This window comes from Prionailurus viverrinus, chromosome C2 (genome assembly GCF_022837055.1).
Source record: "Prionailurus viverrinus isolate Anna chromosome C2, UM_Priviv_1.0, whole genome shotgun sequence".
NCBI classification, from domain to species: Eukaryota; Metazoa; Chordata; class Mammalia; order Carnivora; family Felidae; genus Prionailurus; species Prionailurus viverrinus.
The window spans coordinates 22,937,368-22,949,555 of NC_062569.1; positions in this window are offsets into that span (position 1 = coordinate 22,937,368).

Here is a 12,188-nt window from a genome sequence, read left to right on the forward strand (position 1 = left end):
TTCATCAAAGGGAATATAATTCCTCTATGCAAACATATGAGTGAATTCATATATTCATTCTTTCTTAAATCACCTGCTTGTTTTGTTGAAATGTTCCTTTAAAATATTTAGAATCTCAATCATATGTTGAGGGATTTTTGAAAGATGAGAGGTCACCAATTTCATGATTTTAGTGACATGACCCTGAAATGTCATTATTTTCCTCTTATAAATTTGATCAGAAAAAAAAACTACCATAAAATGGTCATGGCGATTCCCTGTAAGGTAGTCTTCTAACATCTAAGTTTAGAAAAGAATGTTTCAAGGGGTACTTTATGTTGATACACATAGCTGTTAAGTCTTCTTTGTTATTGTCTTTTAAAAAGCATGAAAATGTCTTTTCTATTTGGAGTTGTTTTCAGGAAATATGGACTCTTGTCTCTCTCGTTACCTCCTGGCTACACTCACTTTCTATGCTATTTGTGTATCTACATTATTCATGCTTACAAGCCCAGCTGTAAAATAAAAATAGAGTGAATGAATGAGTTCTAAGGATCAACATAAAAATACGGCCTGAACTCCAGCCAAACCTTGAATCTAACTTATTTTACATAGTTCACCACTTTCTTATTTTATACAAAAATTCTATTAGTCAAACTACTTCTCTTCGGAAAACCTGCTCATCTGAAATTAAGTTTTGGGCCCAGGACTTTTCTTGATTAAAATGATAAAATCTACAATATTCCATGTGTCCTGAACATCACTAGATTCCCCGTGAGACCTGGGAAGTTTTCCTATCAATTAAAAATGAAGAAAAGTGCTTCATTTGGTTTCTTTATTTCTGAAGTTTAGACCTCTTTATTTTTATTTACTCATCAGTCGGAAAGCATCGTGTGGCCTTCTCTGAAGCTATGAAAAAATTAACACAAAATGGCCCCAACTTCACTATGCTAATATGCTGGGAGGCACCGTCCTCAGAGACCATCTTAGGCTGGCGGCGGCTGCTTCTGATGTTGGTAAATTGAAAAGCAAAATACCACCGACACCGTGAAAAAGCATGGTCAACTTTACATCAGCCTTCATTGTTCCTGCTATAATGCACTGCTTTCCACACTTAATAGTGACTGATCTGGGTGATCCTTTACACTTAGGGGGGAAAAAAACATTTCTAAATTCATTTTATCAGCTCCAGAGTTTCACATGTATAAAACAGAGAATTATATATGTGACAGGGCTCAACACTGGGACTAAGAGATCTCCAAGCCTGGAATGAAAAACATATAGTTTTCTGGCAATTTGAGCCTTTTGTAAATTCTCCTCTCAAGCTGATTCACATGGCTGAGTAGAAAAATGTGTATTCCTCATTGAACTCCAACCGGCAGCTTCCTAGCTTTCTGCCGTCAATTGTGGTGAAATCATTGTCAATTAATCAACTGGAAGAGCAAACACCTGCCCAATTTATTATTATTTTTTTACAAGTAATTAGGGGGTCCAATAAAGCAGCAGGAGTAGATACATTTTCAGGTAAAAGCATATGTCAAAACCCGCATGTTTCTAAGCAATCCTACAGCAGAGAGAGAGAGACAGAGAGAGAGAGAGACAGACAGAGAGAGAGAGAGAAAGAGACAGAGAATATATATATTTCTTGTGACAACAAACAACCACAAAAAAAAAATCTAAAACGTGGAACAAAAAGGCTTGTCAAGCAACGATCTTTATTGCCTAGGCTCCCAGCACCTGCAAGCATATTTAGGCGCATGATGTGTGACAGATATATGTAGGTCACTGTTGCGTAGGTGGCACAGGTACTGTTGGCCTGGGTGCAGACCATGAGCCTGTATCTCCTGGTTTTATGTCTCTTTCATAAGCCAGACAACAGAGACGGATTTTGAAGTTTGTCTCTTCTCCATAGAGAGAGGGAGAGAGACAGAGAAAGAGAGAGAGGGAGCGAGACAGAGAAAGAGAGAGGGAGAGAGACAGAGAGACGGAGAGAACGAGAGACAGAGAGACAGAGAGAAGCAGCCGGGTGGCAGAAGCCCATGTATACTTGCACAAAACAGGTGGTGTTCTAGTTAGGATGCCATATTTGCTATTTAGGGTTCCTGTGATCTCTGGAAGGATGGGTAAGCTATAGGGTGCGTAGGATGAATCTACACAAAGCATCCATAGCGCTCCAAGCCTACAGGCTCCGTGCGACCTGGCACCCCACATACCGAGATGGGTTATCTTAGCAAGCCTGCTACGGAGTCTCTGTGAAATTTGGGTTACCGCATTTAGCTGTGGGATTACAGCACATAATACCACAGATAGGAGATAATGCCTGAGGCGTGTGGCTGTGGCAATGTGAGCCTCGGAAGGCTAATTATGGCAGATTTGGGGGCTGGGGGGCGACAGGGGTGAGGCAGGACGTGGAATGGGCAAGACAGCGTGGCTTGTGGCTTGCTGGTGGCTGTCGTGGCATAACCTGCCCCCACAGCCTGGCGCCCCACCTACACTGACAACCCGGACAAGGCTGTAAAATGTCATTCCGTGCCCCCATCCTTCTTTCTGAGGCGGGCGGCACTAAATCAGAATTTATTTTCCTCAACAGGAGTCCAACAGCACATAAAAAGGGCAGAATTTATTTTTATTTTTTTTCTTCTTACTTTTAGCTGTCTTTTTGGAGGCTGAAGTGATAGGTTGAAATTTTCTCTCCAGTGGCACCGTATGAGTTTTTTCCTTAATGATTCGTGTTCACTGCTTCCAGTGGCCAGAAGCTCTCAAGATATTTATGAAACAAGTTGTCACCTCATGGTACCTCACCCAAACTGGTATCCCCCCCCCGCCACATTTTTGTTAGTGAGATTTACTTCTCACTGTATTCCTGTTGAATAATCTCCCCAATACTTGGACAAGTCCTGGAAAAATCTGATAGAGTTCAGAATAAAACTGACTGGCGGTGATAATTCTTGCTAATCCAGCTGTCTCGAATTTTGAACCCGTTCACATTTCCCATATCCCAGCATTTCCTTCTGATTTACAAAGGCCATTTGGGTACCGTATCAGCCCGCAGAGCCATCACACTTGTCTCGATTTTCTGAAACGGAAACACTTATCATAATCGATGCCCTCGTCCCCTAACTCAGCTCTTCTGAAGCTCAAGTGTAAAAGGTGTTGCTCACATAATTGAAGTATTTCCAATATACTACCGCGCTGTAATCTCTCTTCCCTTTCTCCCAGGTGCAACTCTTCTCGATCTTGGAAAAAATGCACGATGGGTTTTGAAGCATCTAAAAGACATAAATTGTCCAGAAAGTCTTAACGTATATTCTGAAAAATACTAGATATGGTAGTTTTTAATGCTATTCCCAGATTATTTTACAATCTCTGCCTTTTGGATGCAAGTTAAGATTATATTTCCTGCCCCCTTGTGTTTGCACAGAACAATCTGACCAGTTCTGCACAATTAATTGTGATCAGAAGGGCTGTGAGTCACCTCTGACTCAGGGTATTTGATGGTTGATAGATATATGAGACTTTCCAGAGCTTTCTTTTCCTCTAGCATGACCACTGACCCACTTTATGTGCTAGGCCTTTCTTCGGGTTTGGTCCATGAGAAGCTACAATGAACACAACACTCCTGCTGATCCTTAAGGATGTGCCAGACATGGACTATCAGCAGAAAATAAACGTGTGTTGAAATAAACCATTGAGATTTGGGAGGCTCTTTGTCACCTCAGCGTAACCTGGCCTATCCTGACTGTCAAACTAGTTCAGTGGGACTGCAGTACACGAGGTGTGCAAAAAGGGTTGCAAGATGAAACAAGTTTGGGAAAGGCTAGTTTGGACAAGATGAAATGGGTTACGTAGGCTCTTTCAGAGTCATGAACGGTCTGTGAATCTTCACAAATCTATTATAAGGAAATTAAAGCATCCCAATACAGCACTTCCTGCTTGAAGATCATCCCAAAGGACTCAGTGCCAAGGGATGCATGCCAACTCTCCACCACCCTGCCAGTCTTTGTCCTCCAGTGAGGGCATCAGGGCAGTCTTTCTCACTCCTTGGTGACGCTAGCTCATGGCACGGCGCTGGTTTCACTGCCATTCCGGGTTCCCTGTAATCCATTTGCTTGAGGAAATCTGTAAATTCATTCTCCTTTTGAATGTTAGCTAATTTCAAAGGCAACGGTATAATACTTTGCACGTGGACGAGAGAGTGGTGCTATTCTCTAGAAGGTGATATATTTAAAAAAAAAAACATAGACTTTGACATTTTTCTGGCTCACTAATTTCTTTTCTTTTCTGATTAAAAAATACACCTCGTTTATGAGAAAAAATATATTACCATACGTGCTACAAATAGAAGCCAACACACCAAAGAAAGTAACTGCTGCTAAAAGCTGGCTAATTGAAATGTAATTCATTAGTTTCAAACAGAACTGGCTCTGCACACACACACACACACACACACACACACACACACACACAATTACACATATACATAGCATTTTGGCCTCACAACCCTTTCCAAGGTTGCATTTATGCTTCTTTATCTGGCAGTGTTTTTGCTGCACTTGAGAGACTGGAAAAACCTATTGTATTGAAAACTAAAGGTGGCCACTCACACACAAAGTCAGTAGCTATGTTTTTTATTCCATCACTATTTTTTGCTGTGGGATGATTGTATAGACGCCAACCTAACAAAGCATGCTGTCTGTCAATGGTGTGCTGAATTTGGAGAGGGTGATCAGAACTTAATTCTCAAAATGTTACTCTAATGCAAATCGAGGCCATTCTATTTCAAGAGACTCCAGTTTCTTTATTCAAAGTCATCCTGCATGCCTGGAGCTAATTTGGTCTGAAAAGTAACCGGTTAGGTGAAGAACCAAAGTGTTTCCAAGCCTTAGGCTGCAGGTGGCTGAGATAAAAGTAAATTCCAAGCTGTTAGAAGACAAGGAAGTGGAGGAGGAGGGGAAAAAGTAAAATAAAGAAAAAAAGGAAATAAAAAGGGAAGAAGGATGGCAGGAAGGATGGAAGGCATGAAGGATGGAAGGAAGGAAGGAAAGAAGAAAGGAAGGAAAGAAAGTACTTCTGCTCCTGCACTCATTGACTTTCTGAATTGACACACGAGCAGCCCAGATCTTATCAGATAATACACACATTTAGAAATCCGTCTGCACGTGTCTATGTTCCTACAGCCCATTCTGCCTAGCTAAAACAACATCTTTTTTTTTTCCCGAAAAATCTGTTTCCTTCTTACATAGTCCAAATGTTAGAATGTGGTTTGAATTCTTTTTTGAACATTAATTTAAACAGTATGGGAATAGATCAGCCCTTATAAGTCTAAATAAAACTTCCTTCGACATATATAATATGGTGTGCTTATTTGGAGGCTAATGGAGCTGGAAAGAAAAAGTGGGAAAGAGTTAAATACAGAAAGGAGTAAGCTTCATGGGAGTTTTTTCTTATAAAAATTTAATTGCTGCGTATTTTTTTTCCATCCAACCTATTTAGCAGAAATTTACAGCAAAGCTTTAAACTGGTTTTCATACCGGCATTCCAAATGTTCGGATATTTTGACCTGAACAGAAAAATGCAAATAACACAGTGCCACTTAGTGGAAAGGGGAAAAAAAATCATGTGGATGAGGAAGAAAGTCAACAGGCATCCAAATCCTTGCCTGGAATTACAGATACAAGTCATGTTTGACATTCAGATGCTATGCCTTTTGATGGCTTTCAATCACATTAAATTTCTACTGCCACAATAATAAGTAAATTGTGTCACATGCTATCACAACAAACATTTCCAAAAAGAGCATGGAGGAATCCATTCGACGTTGGTAGGATAGAAACATTACAAACTATTCGCTCAAGGAGAGAAATATTAGTAACTTCTTAAGGTGAGACAGTCTCATCAACTGATGAACCATATAATTTTTGTAGCTATATGAATTATAATCAGACACTTAGACTGTGCTCAACAGAGCAACTTTCTTCTCTGCATTAAGGTAGAAGTCATACTCTTAGAAAAGCTGGTGGATCATTCACTTTCATAAGATTTTGAGGACCTTGGAAAAACCAGTACTGGGGTGGGACCACATCTCTCCAGTTTCTGGTGAGTCAGGGACCAGGGCCACCAATTTAGTTTGCAAGCTGAATGTTTCTTTTCCACTAACAATTAAAACCAGTCTCCACAATGAAGCTTTTTATAGCTGTTGTTGCATTGTCCTTGGGGGTGAGTTTGGAAATACCTTCAGGAAATCTCTCTGTTTACCTCTTAAACGGAGTCATCTATCCAGCTATCAAATAGCATTTCATTATTCTAATATTTTGCAAAATTCGCAGCATGCATGGACATAAGCACTGACTCTATTTATGTACATATAACTTGACACACCCAGTAAAGAGCATCAAGGCGCTCTTTCCCTCTCCCACTCCCTCCTGTTCTCTGTTGAAGCTAGAGCTTATTTATCCAGCTCCGAAGTGCTCTCAAAGTCTGCTTTCACCCACCGCCTCTCAGCTTCCCAACACACTTACAAAAATGCTACCTTTGGATACTAGATTTTATTTCTACAGCCCCACCCCCAACAGCACACAACTTTAGCCCTCACCTAGGTAACTCAGTGGGATACGTTCAAAAGTCTACAGGTCCTCCATTGGGCTAAGTTGCGACCTTTTAGGATAGGTAGCGCTGAATGCAAATGGCAGCCTGATGGTTTCACAAAAAGTATTTGAGGCATCCTAGACAGCACTTGGGGAGTCAGCATGGAATTAAAGATGAACAGCATTCACAGCTCTTAATCAGAAGCTCTTTTTACCAGAAAAAAAGAGAAATTAAAAAAAATGTTCCTACATTACCTACAGTGTTGTTAATGTAACTTTCTATTTACATAATATGCAAAAAGGGCTGTCTGCAAACTGCAGTAATCTATATGGAATGAGGACAAAAGATACTGATTTCTCTAAAATGTTCTTGTTAAGGAATAATCAAGAAGTTAGAACCTCTAATCTTGCAGTCAAAGCAGAAGTTTGGGAGATTTTTTTTCTTTTTTTCATTTTGCTCATGTATATATATTCACATGCACAGACGAGTACAGACAGATTTACAGATATCAAATATATCGTCTTTAACATTCAGGAACTAAATTAAACTTCAAAGAAAAAGTTAAAGTTCCCAGTAAAAGAAACATTTATTCACTTTTGATTTAGCCTTAAGTCTTCCAGCAAGTTTGCTCTAAGATGTCTAAGGAAAAGTTAAGGATGTGTGTGTGTGTGTGTGTGTGTGTGTGTGCGCGCGCGTGTTCCTGCTTGCATAAGAGTGAGAGACACCGAGAAAGGGGGAGATGAGAAAGGGAGGAGAGGAGAGGGGAGGAAGAAAGGGAGGGAAGGAAAGTAGACTGGACTGAACTGGAATAGAATGAATGGAGTAAGGGAAAGTGAAAAGAGGTGGAAAGAGGGAAGCAGAGAAGGAAGGAGGGAAGGAGGAAAAGATTTCCAGATGTTCTTTCTATCATGAGTCCCTGAACTTTCCAATCTTTTAATCAGTGGGAGGGATATTTGACCAGGAGTTAAAGCACCGCCTAAAGGAGCTTCTGGAGAAGGAAATTCCAAGGGCAAAGCTATCTAAGAAAATGTCCAACTGTTTGTTGATTCTGTCTTCCACCGCTAGATGATGATAAGGAAAATTCTGGTTGACATCAACTCCGAGGGGAGAAGATGTAGAGAAAAGACTGGTAGGGCAACACAGCGTCGAACCAGCAAGGGATGACTGGATGAAGAACCAGCACCTGGAATCGCATTTGCAAACAGCCAGCTTCTAACCAATACCAGTGCCATTAGGCCCACTGTGTGAACTGCTGCATCCTGTACCAATACGAACTTCCCAGAGGGGATAGCAGGATTCAATGAGCTGGCAGTCTTGAAATTGACCTCCCTGTCCTTACAGTCCAAACATCTGCTAAATTCAGGTGTAAAAATGTAAATCATCAGAAAGTTTCAGACTGATGAATGCATATTTTAGGACTAAGATTGCTATGAGATTTCACTTGCAGTTCTTCAGATACACCAACTAATCCGCCTGTTGATTAATTCGACTCTGCAATACAATGATAACTTAAAAATTCGTGTTAGTCTGACATTGTTCGAGTTTTCTTAAAAAAATTTTTTTTAACGTTTATTTATTTTTGAGACAGGGAGAGACAGAGCACGAACGGGGGAGGGGCAGAGAGAGAGAGGGAGACACAGAATCCGAAGCAGGCTCCAGGCTCTGAGCCATCAGCCCAGAGCCCGACGCGGGGCTCCAACTCACGGATCACGAGATCGTGACCTGAGCTGAAGTCCCACGCTTAACCGACTGAGCCACCCACGCGCCCCAATTGTTCGAGTTTTCTACGGTGAAATGGCAGCAGCCTAGATTTCCAAATCCAAACACCCAGGTTTGTGTCCCAGATCTAGTTCGCATTAGCTCTGTGTCCTTGTTCAAGTATCAGCTTACTCGGCACCTTCAGTTTTCCCCTCTGTAAAATAAAAATAATATAAACAATACCTCACAGAGGCCTCATAGGAGTCAAATGAGATCATCTTTGTGAAAAACCTTTCTTGGTCATGACTATTGTATCTATGGGGCCTTTTAGTGATTTCTTTACGTGGAAGGTTGACAACTGGTAATAACATCTCTAAAAACCGTCCGTTTTAACACTGTTTATACCGTACTTGGTGGTCTAGAGTGCTGGGTCTCTTAGTCAAGCTGTTATAAAGACCCTTATGAGGAGAATCCAAATCTCCTTCCAGAATAAAATGGGGCTTTATCTGCAGATTTCGTGGGGAAACCTGTGTGGAAGTGGAGTGCCCTTGTCAATTTTCCCAGCGGAACATCTTATCTACCACCAACTAGTCAGCTTTCTAAAGGGGACGAGATCTTTCTGTCTGCGAGGGCTGTTCTTACCATTCCAATATTTCATTTAAGCTTACTGAAAGTCCTGCGTGAAAGGTGGTATGCTATTATCATTCCCACTGTGCCGATGAAGAACCTGAGGTGTAAAAGCTTATATGTCTAAGATCACCAGATGAGCAACAAGGGAGGTCATACTTAGCTGCACCCCAAAATCTAAAGCCCATGTTTTTATCTACTGGTCAAAACACTTATTTCATTTTCACTTTTTCTCCTGCAGATCCTAGCAGAGGATTTGCCAGGGGGGAAAAATGCTTTCGGACAAAAAAAGAGCATAATAGAGAAATAGTATACTGTGTGAGTAAACCAATTAAAGCATATGTATATAATATGATATTTTAAGCATAAAAACTCTATGTGTTTTTATAGGGAGAGAGAGAAAAGAAATGGGAGATGGCCTGAAGGAATGGATACGTACCAAACTTAATGTTGGTGTAAGATAGCAGTGGGAATGAAACTTAAATTTTTATTATTTCCTATTTTTAAAATAAGTGTGTCCTATTTTGCTCTAAAAAGAAGAAAATTAAAACTGTGTGTATTCCAACACTTCTGATATTTTTCTAAGTTCTGTGTGTGGATTGATGTAAGCCGAGGAACAGCTATTTATTTGAACATTAGAGAATTTGCTTTGTTCCTTCACACACATTTGATCTTAAGGCCTCAGCTTCTATCAGAGTCATCGTAAGAAAGAGCCATATGAGGGGGCGCCTGGGTGGCTCAGTCGGTCGAGTGTCTGACTCTTGATTTTGGCTCAGGTCATGATCCCAGGTCTTGCTTAAGACTCTCTCTCTCTCTCTCTCTCTCTCTCTCTCTCTCTCTCTCTTTCCCCTGCTCTCCTTCTCCCCTGCTTGCTCTCTCCTCTCTAAAATAAAGGAAAAAGAGAAAGAAAGAAAGAAAGAAAGAAAGAAAGAAAGAAAGAAAGGAGAAAGCAAACCACATGGGAAGAACCTCTGTTTTCCTTGCAAAATGTTTATCGGGGCATTACTTACCGTGCCATTACTCTAACCTGTGTTAGGTTGCATACACTTATTAGAACTTAGTGCCAGGAGAAACTGTTTCCGCTTAAAGAATGAACATGCCCTCTTCTTTCTAATAGTACAGAAGATAGGCCAGATTCTGGAGAGGTCATCCAGATTTGCTCCTTCATTAGAGCTGTGTTGATCTTTGTGCCCAGTTTAACCATTTCCCTCTTATCCCTCCTCAGATCTTGTTTCCTCTTTCTTTGCTTTTCTTACTCCTACTGGATATATATTATTTGTTCCAAGTTTCTTCATTCAAAATAATTTTTGTAAGTTTATTTTGAGAGAGACAGAGACAACACGAGTGGGGGAGGGACAGAGGGAGAGAGAGAATCCCAAGCAGGCTCTGTGCTGCCAGTGCAGAGCCCGACTTGAACTCATAAACTGTGAGATCATGACCTGAGCAGAAACCAAGAGTCGGTGCTTAACTGACTGAGCCACCCAGGCGCCCCTGTTATAAGTTTCTTCAAATCGTGTTTGAAAAGTGGCACTCTATAAAGTACTTAGTTGTACAATACAAGAATTAGTTATGCAGTTAGGAGGCAGAGCAATGCAACTGTCCAGAGTGAAAAAGAAAAAAAAAAAAAAGACTTCCAATATAAATTTTAAGAAAAACGTTACCCCCCACCTTTTGGATAACAACAAATAGAAAACTATAAATAATTGGAAAAATATGTTGACCATGACAAACTTGGTAAGACAACGGGTAGAGAATCACAGGAGTTCTCTGTTTGCATGAGTTGCAGTCAACTGGTTTAGTTGGGTTGTTCAGTTACTCACTTATATTTTTGAAACTCAACAACTGTAGAAATGACCGGAAGGTGGCCTGACCGTGGGCAAGAGTTAATGGCCACGTCCTGGGAGAGGTTTAAGGCAGAAACACTAAGTTTAAATTGGTGAAATATTGAAGACATTTGTCAGAGAGGGATTGGAAAAACCTTCTCAAGATGGATTGGGAGGAGATTAGCTAGAGTTGAACAAATTCCAGAGAGGTCTGGGCTTTAAAAAGGATGGAGATGTGATCTGTGCTATGAAGAGAGGCAAAGATGATAATATAAGGTGCAGAGACAAAATGCTCTGGCACGTACCATGGTGAGTGCCACAAAGGGTCAGGCTCTGTGCTTCGTGCATTGCCATGCACCAGACTGAAGTCACAATAAGGGGCACATGATAAAGGTAAATGGATGAGAGCAGACATCCATGTCTGGCGCTGAGGCTGTGGCGGGAAACGGCAAAGGTTTTTTGAGATATGAAGGCTACTGGATCAAGATACGGAAAGTGACTGGATTCTGAGAAGTTATCCTAAACTTTCTTGTTTGGGTTGGGAGACCAGAGAAGATTTTCATCATCTGATGTGAGACAGTAATAGGAAAAGTAATAACAAAGGGGAGGCCATATTAGGTCGCTTGAGACTACAACGCTGAAAGTGATATTGACTTAGGGTACTAGTGGATGGGGAGGCTTTCTTCACGTCCTTCCCTTTGTCACATTACCCACACCACAAATCTGTCATTCCATAAGGGAAAGATCCAAGAACTGTGTGGTGCTCTCGTCAGATGTGTTTTGTATACTGTGTCATATCCCCTCAGCTCAATTCTCAATCCACATGGCTGTGGTAGGTGGTTCCGGGCATGCCTACGACAGCCCACCTCAATCAGCCAGCTCAGCACCTGTTTTTCTGTCCTAGGACTTTGCCTGCAGCCAAAACAGTATGCTCAGAAGGCACGCAGATGTTCCCTGGAAGTGAGGGGGTTAACATCCCTATGGATATCCCTCAAGTAATGAGGAGTGGGTGTTGGTGGATATTTGCCCAGGCCTCTGATCCTTGGAGGCACGATTCTGATGACCTTTCTATACATTTGCTCACAAGTCCCCAGCTGGGTTGAGCCCCAATTGCTCACAGCAATAACCAGCTTGGTAATGTACAGGTTATTACTTGTGCTAGTTGCCCATCTTACTCTCCCTGTTCCCTCATTCCTGCTTCCTGGGATCACTTCCCAAATAAATGACCTATATCCAACTCATTCTTTTGCTTCTGCTTTCAAAGGGACCCAAGCTAAGGCAGAGCTCAAGGTGGTTCTTTAGAGTCTCTCTTTCCTATTACTTTTTACTGCCCCAACTTACTTCGGTGCTAATTTCTTAGTGATAAATCCTGTTTTAGTTCTGAAAAACACCAAAGGTACCCACCAATTGTTAGAGAAGCTGCCAGGCAAGAATTCTGACCTAAAGAAAGGTGAATTCAACCCTGAATAGTAACAG